This window comes from Camellia sinensis, chromosome 5, assembly GCF_055761805.1.
Source record: "Camellia sinensis isolate YWXY chromosome 5, ASM5576180v1, whole genome shotgun sequence".
NCBI classification, from domain to species: domain Eukaryota; kingdom Viridiplantae; phylum Streptophyta; class Magnoliopsida; order Ericales; family Theaceae; genus Camellia; species Camellia sinensis.
The window spans coordinates 112,135,685-112,152,507 of NC_138965.1; positions in this window are offsets into that span (position 1 = coordinate 112,135,685).

Genomic DNA, 16,823 nt, shown 5'->3' on the forward strand with positions numbered 1-16,823 from the left:
ATGAATTATGTTGTTAAAAAGGTAAGTGAAACGTTTGTAAATGTTGTTTCCGTTGAGAGACAGTTGTTGAATAGTGATGTCTTGATGTTTAGTACCCCATGATGCGTTTTGAGAATGTTGGAAATAAAGGAAAACCCGTGTGGAACTGTGATTTGTGGAGTACATTTTAAAAGAAATGAGTTAATGTGTTTAACTGGTAGTGATTGTTATGGAGGCGACAAACTAGGTGTATGTGTTACACTGTGTATTATTGATGTTGATTAGCATGATTATATTTTATTATGATGATGTTTAGGGGTCCGTTACCTGTCGTGCTGAGCTGGCAAAGTGTGGCGCCTTGACAGAGGTTTCTTCGTCCCTTCCGGTTTGCACACAATAAAGTGTGAAAAGGGGGTCCATTTCTCGTCGTATCTTAGTCGGCGAAGCGTGTCGCATTATGATAGGTTCTTTGTTCCCTTCCAGTTTACGCCCAGTAAAGTATGACCTGAGGAGAACCTCCTTCGGAGTGAGGCCGATAAAGTGTTATGTGTTATTGGTATAGTTGAATCTGTCATCCGTGCTGTAGGCCGGTGCAGATGAGATTAGTACTATGTATTACTTCAGTTATCTCGTTCGAATGAATATATGTGTTAACTGTTTTTCATATCGGTCACCTTTTTAAATCCTTGGGCCTATGGTCATAGATATTGGGATGTAAAGCCTTATGGTATACTGAGAAGGAAGATGGGGATCTTGATCTATATGTAGGGTTGTATTTTCAGAACGATTGTTTAAGTGAGATTCTTTTATGTTAATATGGGAAGTTTTATCAAAGAAAGAATGAGGTTTTAAAACATTTTCTTTTGAAAGTAATGATGGGAATGTGAAAGAAAAGAAATGATTCTATACTGAATTGTGTCAAGGGGAGTTTTCGAGAAAATATAGTTATATGAATATATTTTGGAGATTAAATGTCACACTACTTATATGATATGTCTTGATGCATTCATGATCATTTTTATCTATATGTTGTGATTGGTTAGGATCTTCGGGATCTCTACTGGGCTTAGTGCTCATCCCACGTGTTGATAACCTTTTTCAGGTACAAGGTTGGAGGATTATTCATGACTTGAAGTTTCTAAATTGTTGCCACGGGCCCCTTTATTTGTAGGCCGAGTGCCATGTACTGTACAAGGGTAAATCCCTTTTGTTTTAATTATTGTCATTCAATGTAAGCCTAAGGGCATTGTGCCATGTTTTATTTATATCATCATTGTTATCGTGAGAGAATGTTATTATTTATTTTTGTTCATGTTCTCAACTAAATGAAATCATTATATTGACCTTGGTAATGAATTCAAATAATAAAAGTCGGGGCTTAACAAATAACATAGTTACTCTATTACTTATACATATTTTTACGTTATTTAATATATAAATGATATATTTATTTTATTTAAATAAATATTAAACTAGCTCAACTAACGAACTGAGTTTTAATATGATTAGATTTATTTATTAAAATTTTAATGAACTCGAGCTCAAACACAATAAAAATTTAACGATTCGCATTCAAATAAGCTCTAACAAATTTAACGATTTGAGCCAAGCTTTAGTATGTTTACAAATAACTACGTTCATTCGCAGCTCTAATTACACACAAGAGATAGATGATTTATGGTCAGAAAATTTCTTCTAATCAAAAAATTAAAAACTCTATTGTGGAATTGATGATCCAAAATCAAGATCATACTTACATCTAAGGCTGACTTTCAAGTAGCCCCTCACCCAATTCAAACAAGGGATAATTATTGGCAGATCTTATTAATTCTTATTGAATGGATTTATTTATTCAAAAGTTTTGAGTGGATATTTTTTGTTTTTGGGGAGGGGAGGGGGGGGGGGGGGTATTGTTAACTTGTGCCCTAAGGGCACATATTAACAAAGCAATAAATGACTTTTACCTCCACTTGCATGGGAAATGTAAGAGTAGGAGAGAAATTAATTATGATGATTTTTAATAGTTATTTTTTTCTCCATTTGGACATAAGTACCCTTGTTTTTTAAGAAATTTTTTTTAACTACTACTACATAGTGTGATAAAAATAAAATAAAAAAAAATAAAACTATCTTATATATATATTTTTTATTTTGTTGTATTGTTTAATGGTTTTTAATAGAGGGCAGCTATTCGCACCTCATCAATTATTTTGGATCTCCAATTTTTAATTTTTTTTATTACAATAATAACCTTAAATGAAATTACTAAAAAGGACATCAAAAATTTTAGGATACCCCATCTTACAATTAAGTCTACACACCCACTACATCATGAGTTAGGGTTTATGAGACCACCCACCTCCATCACCACCCATCCATCTTCTCCAAATCCCACATTCAAAACCTACTATGGAAGCCCAATTGAATCAATGAGGAAAGGCCAAGCCATCTGGTTGAGACATCAGGCCGAAAACAATTCGGCCCTGACTAGGGGCTCATGAAGCCGAGTATACGAATCGGCTATATAAGGAGTCGAACGAGAGCCAACACTCAATTGGAAGGCTGACTAAATAATTATGTGGAAGGTCAAGAGTGGGCCCGACCCTTGGGCCCAGACGTAATATAAAAAGGGAGGAATGTCAGCCAAAGAAAGGTATGTGAAAACAAAAAAAGATAACTTGAGATAGAAGCAAATTTGAGAGGATATTGCCTTGTCCGTCGGAGTGCTAATTCCGGCACCCCCAATTGGAGTGTTCATCCCTTTTTTAGGTAATAATCAGAGGATCAAGAGCGTCGAACTGAATCCAAGAGTATTTCTAAACCACTTTACCACAATTGGCGCCATCTGTGGGAATACTCAAGTGCGTCCATGGCAGGCATGATAGATGATCCTTCGATAGTTGCTGACGATGTTACACCAAGAGATGGCATTACTCCAAGAAACATGCTTGGACCGGAGAATATCACCGCGCGAAGGGCCCTAAACTTTGACCCAGTAGCTCAAACTTCACCCTTAACTTTTGTGCAGGAGACTATGCAAATGATCACAGATCAAGCAAAATGAAACGAACAGCGTCTGGAAGATATGATGGTTGAGAACGAGCACTTACGTAAGGAAATTGGCCCTGGAGTTAGCCAAATCCCAACAAGCCGCACGTCATGACTGAGGTTGATCCCCAGAAAAGAAGAAGGATAATAGTGGTAGTGATTCCGACTCGCCATCTTAGGAACCCAGAAAGAAGGGGCGCGTTGGTGTATGGAGCTCATCTAAAGGAAGTCCGTATGTATGGCACTGGCGAGGGAAAGGAAGTGATGTTGGATAAAGAGGACAGGCACGACCTTTTCGTACGACGCATTGCAAGAGCTGTGCTGCCTAAAAAGTTCAAAGCACCAACATTCACCCTGTATGACGGAAAATCAGATCCCACAAATCACATTTGTCACTACAAACAAGCAATGACGTTGCATGCTGATGATGAAGCCCTCATGTGTCGAATATTTCCAAGTAGCCTGGGACTGTTGGCAGTCAGATGGTACTATAAGCTATAGCCAGCGTCAATAAGAAGCTTTCATCAACTCCAAAAATCCTTCAGGGCAAGATTCATTACCAACGAAGTTCAGCCAAGGCAAGCTGACTCTTTGTGGGCGATGCAGATTAAACCAAAAGAGACTCTCTATGAGTATTTGGCGCTCTATCGGGAGTGTTTCAACTTGGTGGATGATGCCTGCAATGTTTCCATGGCCATTGCTGCCTTTAAGATGGGGTTACATCCCGATAGTCCTCTCCACAGTTCGTTGACCATATGGCCTCCCAAAACAGTCTGGGCACTAATGAAGAAGGATGAGGAATACTGTAAGGTGGAAAATGATGCCCTGCGAGTCAAAGCTGAACAGAAAGTCGCTAAATCGGCTTCGTCTGGCCTGGTTCAGCCGATAAGCACTGTGCCACCAAGAAGCCCTAAACCTACGACTCAAGCTAAACGAGACAGCTGGCCTGAATCTCATCGATCAAGTGGGCAGTGTTCGCACTGTTCAAACGAACAGTATTAAGTGGATATCAGGCTCACCAGACGTTCGGATAAGAAATATACGAAATTGATGGAGTTGATAAGTAAAATTATACCCAAAGTCCAGCATCTTTTATTCTGTAAGTGGTAGTCCAAGATGATGGGGGCCCTTGATACTAGAAGAAAGGATAGGCGGTGCAAATATCACAAGGGCCATGGCCACGACATTAACAACTGTTATGCACTGAAGGATCACTTGGAGGAATTAGTGCAAGACGGCCGGCTGGCGCAACATGTTCGAAAGAACAATCCACCAAATACAGTATCTCTATAGCTGGATTCACCTCCACTCGGTGTAATTCACATAATCTATAGCCTACCGTCATCAGCTTAAGTACATACAATTCAGTTGCAACCTAGCCTATCCAAGCCGATCACACCAACCAAACGACCCCATGAAAATGGCAAGATCAGCTTCAACGACACCGGCCTAGATGGAGTGACTCTCCTTTACGTTGATCCCGTCATCATCGAGCTACACGTGAACTGATTCACAGTTGAGCATGTTCTCATCGATCAGCGAAGCACCTTAGAAATAATGTATTATAAGACGTTTGTTAAACTCAGCTTCACTAATTCAGATTTGTTACTGGCCAATTACCCATTGTTTAACTTCAACGCCAACCCTGAGTATCCTTTAGGCAGGATCATACTACCAGTACGAGCGGGTACCAAATCAGTCGACGTGGAATTTTTGGTTGTCAAACTCCCGTCACCATACAATCTTATCATGGGAAGGACCTAGTTGCACGCTATGCGAGCTATGCCAAGCACCTACCATCAACTACTCCGCTTTCCAACTGAATATGGCATTGAGCAAATTTGGGGCTCTCAGAAATCAGCACAGGCATGCTATCTTATTGCTGCTACAAAAAGGCCAAAGGAACTGGAAGTGAACTCGATTGAAGTACCAAATCGAAAGAGTCTCGAGGACATTGGGAAAATCCCCAGTGAGAAGGAAAATGAAGAACTTGATCGAATTGAAATCAATGAGAGCATTGACAAATTCTTCATGATTGGCATTTCCCTGAATGGAGTTGACAGACGTGAGTTGGTTTCCTTGTTACTCAGTAATCTCGACGTGTTTGCATGGACACCATACGAAATGCCGGGGGTGGATCCAGACGTGGCCCAGCATCATTTAAATGTCGATCCAAAATTCAAACCAATCATTCAGAAAAGTCAGCGGTCAACCGCAGAGCATGCATTGACTGTTGTTGATGAAGTTGACAAGTTGCTTGATGCCGGGGCAATTCGTGAAGTAACTTATCCCACGTGGCTATCCAATACCGTGGTTGTAAAAAAGAAGAATGGATCTTGGCACGTCTGTGTGGATTTCACGGATTTGAACAGGGCTTGTCTTAAGGATTCTTTTCCTCTTCTCAGAATCGACCAACTTGTAGACGCAACGGCACATCATCAACGCATGAGCTTCTTGGATGCCTACAGGGGTTATCACCAAATTGCCATGCATTTGAAGGATCAGGAAAAGACCTCATTCTTCACCCCAAGGGGAACCTATTGCTACAAGGTCATGCCCTTCGGGCTAAAGAATGCGGAGGAACCTACCAGAGGCTAGTTACCACTATGTTTAAGGAACAACTCGGCGGCACCATGGAAGTGTACATCGATGACATGGTGGTGAAATCCAAGGAAAAGCACGCCCATCTAGCCGATTTATCAAAGACCTTCGGTGTCCTCCGAAAGTACAAGATAAAATTGAAATGCCTCGAAATGTGCATTCAGCATTCGATCCGGCAAGTTTCTCAGCTATATTGTCAACCATCGTGGAATAGAGGCCAAACAGAGGCAGATCACAGTAATTCTAGAACTCGACTCCCCCAAGTCTGTCAAAGAAGTTCAGAAGTTGATGGGAATGGCCGCTGCCCTCAATAGGTTTATCAGTCGTTCCTCAGATCGCCGCTGACCATTTTTTCACACTTCGCCAGGGTAAAGCATTCCAATGGACCCCCGAGTGTGAGGCCGCGTTGGATGGCTTGAAAATTTATCTCCGTTCAGTACCACTCTTGGCAACCCCATCGCCAGGCAATCCGCTCATCTCGTATCTAGCGATATCCGACCGAACAGCGAACAATTTACTATGTAAGCAAGGCAACGGTCGACGCCAAAACATGATACTTACCACTAGAAAAGCTCATCCTTTCTCTCGTAGTGCCTGTAAGAAAGTTGATGCATTATTTTCAAGCTCATACCATAGGGGTATTAACGGACTATCCTCTCTGATCAGCAGTCTCTATCGCAGAAGCATCGAGACGAATCTCTAAATGGGCTTTGGAACTCGGCCAGTATGATATCCAGTTCTTGCTCAGAACGACCACTAAGGGGTAGGTGCTCGCCGACTTTGTAGCCGAGTTCACAGGGTGCCATGCCGACTTTAAGCCCGATCAAACCCACCTTCAACCTAAACCCGACTGGCGAATATATGTTGGAGACATTTGGAAAATGTATTGTGATGGATCATCCAACCAGCGTGGCAGTGGGGCAGGCGTAGTAATCATGAGCCCCAAAGGGGCAATAATCGAGCAGGCTGTCAAACTGGGCTTCGATGCATCAAATAACGAGGCCGAATACGAAGCATTGCTAATTGGCCTTTGTAACGCACTTTATCTTGGTGCACGACGGTTACATGTTTTCTATGACTCGAAGTTAGTCATCAACTAGTTGAAAGGGGAATATGTGGCTAAAAATAATCGCATGGCAGCCTACATGAAAATGGCAAATTCATTACTCACAGAATTCAACCACCACGAATTGAAGCGGATAACCCGGGATCAGAACATGCATGTGGATGCCCTTGCTTGCCTACTTTTCGCCATTAACTCAGAAGTCAAACGAATAATCGAAATAGGGTTCATCCCAAAGCCGAGCATCACCTCTTTTGAACCAGTTTGGATTAACATCATTGAGCCAAGATCGAGTTGGATGGATCCTATCGCTGCATTTTTTTCCTCAGAACAACTCCCAACATATAAGAAAGAAGCCCACAAATTGCAGAATAAAGCCTTGCGATATTATCTGGATCCACAGGAAAAACTTTACAAAAAATCTCTCTCTGGGCCATATTTGGAATGTGTTCATCTAGACATGGTTGAGGCATTCTTGGCCGAAATACATGAAGGTAGTTGTGGTGCCACTTTGGAGGACGCTCATTGGCCCACCGAGCCATAACACATGGGTATTATTGGCTGACCATACGTATTGATGCCGAGAACTATGTAAAGAAATGTGAACAATGCCAAAAGTTTTCCCCATTAACTCATCTGTCTGCCGAAGAATTAAATTCCATTACTAGTCCTTCGTCGTTCGCTCAATGGGGACTTGACATTGTTGGACCATTATCGCAGGCTCCAAGAAACAAACGATTCCTGATCGTCGCAACAAACTATTTTACAAAGTGGGTCGAAGCAGAGGCATTAACACATATTCGAGATGTCGATGTTAAACGCTTTGTATGGAAAAATATTATAACTCGATTACCGAGAGCACTTGTATCCAACAATGACACGCAATTCGATTATGGGATCTATTGGGAGTTATGCAATACATATAGTATCCAGCCCTACTTTTCTTTGTCAACATACCCGCAAAGCAACAGTCAGGCTGAGGCTTCTAATAAAGTGATCCTAGACGGTATCAAGAAATGATTGGAGAAGGCCAAGGGAAAATGGGTTGAAGAGTTGCCCAGCATATTGTGGGCTCATCGCACCACTCCGAGAAACGCCGTTCGCTTTGTGCTTTGGGACACAGGCTATTATCCCTCTTGAAGTTGGCCTGCCCACACTGAAATCCAAGGTTTTTGACATGGGGTGTAATGACATGATGTTGGCCTTAGATCTGACTTTGATTGAAGAGCGTTGCGATTGTGCTCTTGCATGGAGAACTGGTCCTCAATAAAGTGCTTCCTGCTGCAAAGAATCCGACAAATAGTAAATTGGGCTCCAACTGGGACGATCCTTACCAGATTGATTCGATTGTCGGAACAGAGGCGTATCGGCTTTCAGACATGGTTGGCAGAAGTTTACCACGCCCCTAGAATTCAACTCACTTGCATAAATTTTATCATTAAGCCAACTTGTACGACATTCCAGTTTGTTTTTTATTTTTGCTACTATACTAACATGTACGCATCTACTTATTTCGCAATGCAATATGCCTTTTTTATCTCTTTCTCGTCAAAAATGGTTAAATGATAAATAAGACTCTGAATTTGGAGCGCCCTACGAGCATGTTCATGTTTAGGATAAATAAGCCTCCGAATTCGAACTGCCCTTCGTGGATATCATGATTGGCCATAAATAAGCCTCCGAATTCGGAGTGTCCTTCGTGCATGTTCATGTTTGGGCTGAATAAGCCTTCGAATTCAGAGCACCCTTTGTGGATATCATGATTGGCCATAAATAAGACTCCGGATTTAGAGCGCCCTTCGTGCATGTTCATGTTTAGGCTGAATAAGCCTTCGAATTCAGAGCGCCCTTGGTGGATATCACGATTGGCCATAAATAAGACTCCAAATTCAGAGAGCTCTTCGTGCATGTTTACATTTGGTCCGAATAAGCTTCCGAATTCAAAGCGCCCTTTGTGTATATCATGATTGGCCATAAACAATACTCCAGATTCGGAGAGCCCTTCGTGCATGTTTACGTTTGGGCCGAATAGGCCTCTGAATTCGAAGCGCCCTTCGTGGATATCACGATTAGCCATAAATAAGACTCCAGAGTCGGAGCGCCCTTCGTGCATGTTCATATTTGGGCTGCATAAGCCTCTGAATTGGGAGCACCCTTCGTGGATATCACGATTGGCCATAAATAAGACACCGGATTCGGAGCACCAGCTGAAAGGGTTTTTCAAATAAGTTCATTGCCTAAACAGAGCAGTTAATTTACGAGAGCTAATAAACACACGGTTCAAAACATACAAGCTAAGGGCAATAGAATAGCATTGGAACACAAAAATGCACTAATTGATAAGACGCTAGAACAATGAATATTTGTTTCAACTAATATGACTTCCTCCTGCTAGTACATGAGTCCTACTAGAATGTAAAGTACAATATTTAGGCTTTCTCTGGTTCGACGCATTCCTCTTCGTCATCCGTCTTCTTAGCATCAAAAGCCTCGACGGGAAACTTGTACTCTTTGTATAACGGAGACGCCGAGTCGACGCCTATGGCTTGTAAAGCCCTAACCCATCCGTGCTTGAAGCCACGGTTCTCGCATCGACAAACGTCTTCTATCAATTTTTCCTTAGTCTTTTCAGTGTTGATTTTTCGGCCGTTAAAAAAGCCTTCTTCATAGGCTCGAGTTCTTATAGCCTCTTTAGTGAACATGTTTTCCGTTTCCTTATCGGCCATAGCATGATCTAGCAGGCACTAGTTGACTCTCTCTGTAACAACCGGGTTTGTGGCACACGCCGACTGTGTCTCAGCTGCCTTGGTCTTTTTTAGCTCACTCTCTGCTTTCTCCACGTGGTGCTCCAAATCCCAAATGCGCCCGTCCTTCTGCTCGAGCTCTCTTTTCTCTGCGTGCAAACGCATGTCGATTTCATATGCGCTGTAAAGTCCTCGGATCGCCCCATGTATACCTTCCCTGAAAATCTTGTAATGACCCCAGCCGACAAGCGACTGCTGCACCTTTGGTGGGAATATTTTCCACGTGAATTCCACCGCCACGTTAGATCACGAACTATTGAGTCCGTTTTGGTCATTGGTTTGTTCCCAATAAAGACCGAAAAGCTTAGCGGGCGCGGCGGTCTGCTCGGCTCACTTCGCGCAGCGGCATGTCCACTCACGGTCTTTAAGCCCCCTCGTTGCTGCGCCCTATTTCTGGGGGACTTTGCTACTTCACCTCTTCTGGGGGACCTACTCCGACGTCTGGGTGATCGACCTCTCTCTCTCTCTCTCTCCCCTCTGCTGTCACGTTTCCTGTTCTCTAAGCTTCGCCCTCAATAGCGCGATGCATTTTAGCGTTTAGCTCCGCTAAGCTCCTTCCTTCTCCTTTACTGTTGAAAAATAATCTCTGAGACATCTATGGCCCCGCTCACGACCACCGTCCACACTCAAGTTTCTGCTCATTCTCAAATTATCGACTACCCCTTTCGTCGTTTGTGCCAGATCTGTTCCACGATGCCTGGGACCTCTTAAATATTAGTACCTCGTTTATTAATTACGGATGCACGATTTCCGATGCACCCCGCAGCTAACCCCGCATCTGTAGTCAGCTCTGGAATGACATGTTTAAATGGGGCAAGGGTAGATATATGAATCTATTCAGCAGCTTATGTTATAGCCGAATCATGATACACTGCCCCACTTGGCCAGACGAGCTTAGCATTGGGCCATATGTTTTATTCGGCTCTAGAACGACGTCCAAATAGGGCAAGGGCAGATATATGAATCTATTCGGTAGCTTATGTTATAGCCGAATCATGATACACTGCCCCATTTGGCCAGACGAGCTTAGCATTAGGCCATATATTTTATTCAGCTCTGGAACGACGTCCAAATAGAGCAAGGGTAGATATATGAATCTATTTGGTAGCTTATTTTATAGTCGAATCACGGTACACTGCTCCACTTGGCCAGACGAGCTTAGCATTGGGCCATATGTTTTATTCGGCTCTGGAACGACATGTCCAAATGGGGCAAGGGTAGATTTAGTGCCGAATTATGCTACATTATCCTACTTAGCCACTAATTTAAATTAGCAAATACAGAACAGAGACAAAAAAGTGATTTTCATTAATAAACTGAATACAAACAACCATCACTTTATATATGAAAACTGCCCTACGAATGACTTCTAAACAAAATCAGCAAAAACCTATAAAAACTACATATAGAAAATACCTAACATGAAGCAAAATTACACTAACACTATTTATTCTTCAGGGTCAGACTCCAACGGTTCAACCCCCAGCTGCTCATATGGAATCGGTTGCTCCAATGTCACATTAGCGGCCGCCAGGGCTTTAAGCCAGCTATGTTTGAAGCCTCGGTTCTCAAACTTCAATACCTCCTCCACGTATTTCTCCATGGCCGCATTCTCTCCGGCATCGAACGCCTTGGAAATCTCTGAGTCGGCGAGTTCTTTCCCCTTCTTTGATTCTTCCATATCGGCCTTTAGCTTCGCGATTGCCTCTTTGGCCAACTTGAGCGCGTTATCACTCATATTTGCCCTTTTCTTGACAGCCACCCGGATTAGATTGGCGCGTCTAGCCTTTTGTTCTTCAGCGTTGGCCCTCGCTCGCTCGCTCCTTTGCCTTTTTAGCCTCAGAATCAACTATAAGAGACGCCACCGCCAACTCGGCTAGTGCCTCTTTAGCTTTCCCTTTTTAGTTTCAATCTCGGCTTTAAGTACGCCGATTTGCTCGACAGTGTCATAGTGACGGCGGCCGATTTCTATGATTCTACCCGCCAGCCCGAAACAAAACATAGGCAAGTTAGTCGGCATACAAAAAAAACTACAAGTATGGAGTTTGCCAATTACGTACCAATATCGCTGACTGCACAGCTAATGCTATTGAAACCACGTCCAGTTCTGTACGGAACGCAACCTTGTCCATCGGTAAAAAAATCGACGAAGCCACACTTAGGGCGATGATGGGATCTTTCATAGCTAACACATTGGCAGAAATTGGCGCATTCATCATTCTAGGTTGGATGATAAATGATGCCACCAAGTTTGGGGACTCTTCTATTCGAGGCCGTTTATCAATTGACTCTTCAAAAAACTCGGCCTCCATCTCGGTGGGGCGTTTCTCCCCCCTCTGTTCGGTGCCTAAATCACCCGATTGTTGTTCAATGACCGAGTCGGCCACAATAGTTTCTTGCTCCACTTCCTCAATAGGAACAGACTGTGGGGGCACTGATCTAGCAGTTTCGGCCCTCCTTCAGGTTGCCATCTTTTCAGTATTTTTCCTTCTAGCTATCTGTGCGAGCGATTCTCCAGCCACGTTCTCAGGATCTATGCTAGGTAGGTCTCATAGATCAGTGAAAATGCTGTCTTCTAAAGAAGATGTTTCAATTCGACCTGAGGTGGATGGGAGGTTGAAGACGACTTCTTCAAATGCCAAATAAAAAGCTGTCTCAATTTTCTCCCCTAAGCGACCCTCAGACCCGTTTGAGTTCGACTGGCTCGGCTACTCAGTAACCTGATCACCGACTTCACCGCCTAGGTTTGAATCTGAACCCTCAAGGCCGATGTCCCTAAGGCTTTTGAAGTTTAGGAAGATGAGTGCCGTAAGATGCTGTTCACCCATTAGAATTGGGATATGATCAATAGCTGAAAAAGTCAAATATGTTGGGTTGTATCGCAGTTGCACGTGGGCGACTCACCCTTGCTTTTGAAGGTTTGGACGGCCAAAGAATTTGAGGCCGAAGTGAGTGCTTTCTTCAGATCGCTACCTGCACAAACGAAAAGATAAGTACATGGAATTGAAGCCAAATAAACATACAAGAAATGAGCAAATGAAAGAGAAATGGGTCTGTATGGCCACCAGGGTCGCCTTTTTGTCTAAGCACAGGGTCCAGGCGATCTTTGCCTTTGCCGAATTTCCAGTTGCCTTAGACAACGACCATGACGTCGTCAACACGCTCACCAGAGTTGGCAAGAATAGTCACCAAATGGTGATCAGTGTCCTTGGCCCTGAGAAAGTAGCGTCTCTGCCGACCGGAAGATTTCGCCAAGGCATAATAGTGCCAAATAGCAAGGATTCGTAGGTTAATCCTAAGTCGGCGATTTAATTTTATTATGCCCATTATAATTGGGTAAAAATTTCTATTTGGTTGTGAAGGGAGTAGACCTCAATAGCGAAGAACGGCCCTCAAAAATGGATGAAGGGAAAAACGGACTCCACCCTCAGTGATTGATAGGAGGGGAAAGATAATCGTACTCGCATCAGTCCTCTTCATGTCAACTACATTGTCCGCCACGAGTGACAGATGGACGTCATCTAGAATTGAGAAATGGCGACGAAAGGCAGAAACACAGTCCACAGAAAGGAGAACTTTCAAGTGTTTCGCCATTCAAATCAGAATAGAAAATATGCTAACTAAAAACGAACAAGAAAATAGGAGCTGGGATGAGAAAGAAATACAAAGAGGAGAAGAGCTTACAGGTCAGAGAGAGAATGACAGTGGGGAGCAGGCAGAAATCGCAGAGTTCGTAAAGAAGGAATGATACTGTAAGACAACCAAAAAGCCTTGCACATTCAAAAATATTCGAAGGGACAGTGCGGTTTTATATTGCATTAAATGAGCAACGCGTACGAAGGGGTGGGAAGTTATAATGATTTCTAAATCGTGTTCATTTTGACGCTTTAGTATTGAAAGAAGTGCAAGCGCCGTATTTTTTACTTTTGATACGTAAAACCAAACATGTTAACTAATTGGTATTAGTCGGATGTTCAGGGGGCAATTGTGGAGGCCGAATTGAATCAATGAGGAAAGGCCAAGCCATCCGGTTAAGACATCAAGTCGAAGACAATTTGGCCCTGACCAGGGGCTCATGAAGCCGAGTATACGAATCGGCCGTATAAGGAGCCGAACGGGAGCCAACACTCAACTGGAAGGCTGACTAAATAATCATGTGCAAGGTTAAGAGTGGGCCCGACCCTTGAGCCTAGGCGTAACATAAAAAGGGAGGAATGTCAACCAAAGAGAGATATGTGAAAACAAAAAAGATAACTTGAGATATAAGCAAATTTGAGAGGATATTGACTTGTTCATCGGAGTGCTAATTCTAACACCCCCGATCGGAGTGTTCATCCCCTTTTCAGGTAGCAATCAGAGGATCAAGAGCATCTAACTTGATCTAAGAGTATTTCCAAACCACTTTACCACACCTACCCATCCTCAAAACCTTAAAACCCTTTGGCGGAAATATTCCGACGGTAACGGCAGCAATCACTTGATTACATACATTTCTCTCGTAACGACAATGAGTGCAAGTTTTTCCGGTAACCACAACTCCATGAGACGAAAGGAGTACAAAACTCAAAAGTGGTTTATAACTTTGATAGTGTTCTTAGCTCAGAGAAGATTGGCCTTATAAGGGTAAATTTCTTGAAAAAGATGACAAAAATAATGAAAATTGTTTGTCATTTTTTTGGGATTGAACTCCCGAACATATGACCAAAATTTGGGAACACAGGTCTGAACATTGTTTATTTGTTCAGGAACAGGTAACCGAACATTTCTTATTTATTCGGAAACAAATAACCAAAGCAACAACAGAAGTAGGCAAATAAAGGAGGTCGGACCACCCTTGGGTGTTCGACCGACTAGTTGAACAGGGGGTTAATCGGGGGTTGAAATCCTGTCCAAGTTTGCTCACATAGAGAGCATACAAGTGAGGCCATGAATGAATGATCACGGAAAACCAACCAAAAAAGCATGAAAATGGATTGTGTTGTGTGTGTGAAAAGAGGTAATAGAAAAAAAAAAAAACTTAAAAAAAAAATTAAATAGATTGAAAAATCTCGCAATGAAGCAGAGAAAGGATTTATTAATCACCACAAATTTTTTCCATTGGTTTTGGGAGGTTCCACCATCATTAGTTTTGCTAGGATTTTGGAAGAGAGACTTTTTGGGGTGTGGGGGTTTGCATTTGAATAGGTGAAATATTTTTATAAGGATAATTTTAGTATTATTTGGGGACATAAAAGAAATTTTAAGGGTTTTAGAATTTGTAAGTGGGGGTCCAAAATAATTGATGGGGTGTTAATAACAGCACTCTTTTAATAAGGTGAGAACCCGCCAAAATATATGAAGGTAATGTTGAAAATCTTTAGTTGCAAAATATTTTTATTTGATTTAATTTTTAGAATTTGTATTTTGGATTTATTTTTAGAAAAGTTATTTGAAAAAAAAAATATTAATATATATATATGTGTGTGTGAATTTTTAAATATTATTTTATGTTAAAAAATTATATGAAAATAACAGTATTTGATTTTTTTTTTCACCAAACTAAAATAATATAAAACATCAAATTTGAAGAAAAAGTGAAGAGACATACAAAAATGGGGGAGGAGAAGGGTACAAAGCGAAAAAAGGTGTTTTAGTCTTATTATAAATATAAAAAAATTAATTAAGATAGCTTTTAAAGTTGAGTTATTTTCTATATAAGTTTATATAAATATATTCATTTAATGTTTTCTTAATATGTGTCCTAAGAGCAAATGTTAACAAAATCATTTTTTTAACATATTTATTCTTTGTTTTGATAATTAGAAAATTTTGAAAATTTTAAGATATGTTTTGGGTTTGCAAATGATCATTTGGTATTGATAATGATGCTGTTAAACTTATCAAAGTGATAAATGGTTAGGACATTTTAACTTTGGTTTGGGAGTTTTGATTTGTTTTCAATTTATTGTATTAGGAGTGTTCAAATTACTTAGTAAATTGAAGAATCGAACCAAACCGACCTCTTTGGGTTGGGTTGGTTTGGTTTTTGAGTGCATTGGTTTGGTTCTGGATCTTCAAATCATCAAACTGATAGAATTGGGTTAGTTCTTGGTTTAGGTTTTGCCTAAACCGAATCAACCCGATAATCCAACCTATTTTTTTACATATATATATATATATATATAAATTTTATTTATATTGACATGCTTTCATCTTATTACTTTATTACAATGGATTTAATTACACTAAATAATTTTTCATATACAAGAATTATTAGGTAACCAAAGGAAGTACTAGAAGCTTGAGTCAAATTTCGCAGTTAATTTAATTTGTATTGATTATATTTAGGGTAAGCTACTAATAGGTCCTAATAGTTGGATTTAATTTCCATCAAGTCCTATTGAAAATAAGTTCTAGTAAAATCGTCACTAAAAATAATTTTTTGTGATATTTTTTGCATGTCACTAAAAATTGACAATTACCAACTTTTTTTTGTCACAGTTTTTATAAATTATCGCTAAGACTTACAATTAGTGACGTTTTTCTATGATGAGTTTTTCAAACCGTCCCTAAAAGTTAAAAATTTGTGACATTTTTTAAAAGTGTTTGATGAAATGTCATAAATTATCATAGGACCTATGGGACAATAAGTCTACGTATTAGGACTTACATGTAAGTCCCTCATATATTTAAACTTAAGTTGGATTTTGTAGGTGTAGATTTTCTACCACACAACCAAAAGAGGAACTCAGCTGGAGAGCACCAACAGAATAGATTAAGCCCAACAACCTATAACAAGAAGATGAGAATTCAGCGACGGTTCGTCCACCTGGGGGTAGTCCGACGATCAAATTAGTAAACTATATCTCTCACAGATAACAAATAGTACTTAAACTCACAAGAAAGAACTTACCTCAGATTCACAAGGGTGCCATGCTTTTATAACCAGCAATGATTTGATCTCCTAGAAGCCTTACTTCATTGGACTCAGGCTCAATGCTCATCTTAAACTCTCGGCTAGATAGGGATAAACTCTTCATGAGTCTTATCCTTATCCAGACTGAGATATTCCCCTGTTCTAGGACTCTTGTTCCTTATCTGGATACCTCGGACTCCAACATTACCGCAGAACATCTCAGCAACACCGTGATCACCTCAGCAACATGACTCTTCTACGTGGCACTTTAGTCGACATCTTAGGCTCTTTTGGCCACGTGGCGTCATCTGCAAAATACTTCCCCACAATTGCCCCCTGGGTCTTATTACCTTGGCAACCTGAGGATATAGAACCTACATCGTTTGTCCAACCAACATGTCGACTCAAAACTCAAATACTACTCCGACCGATA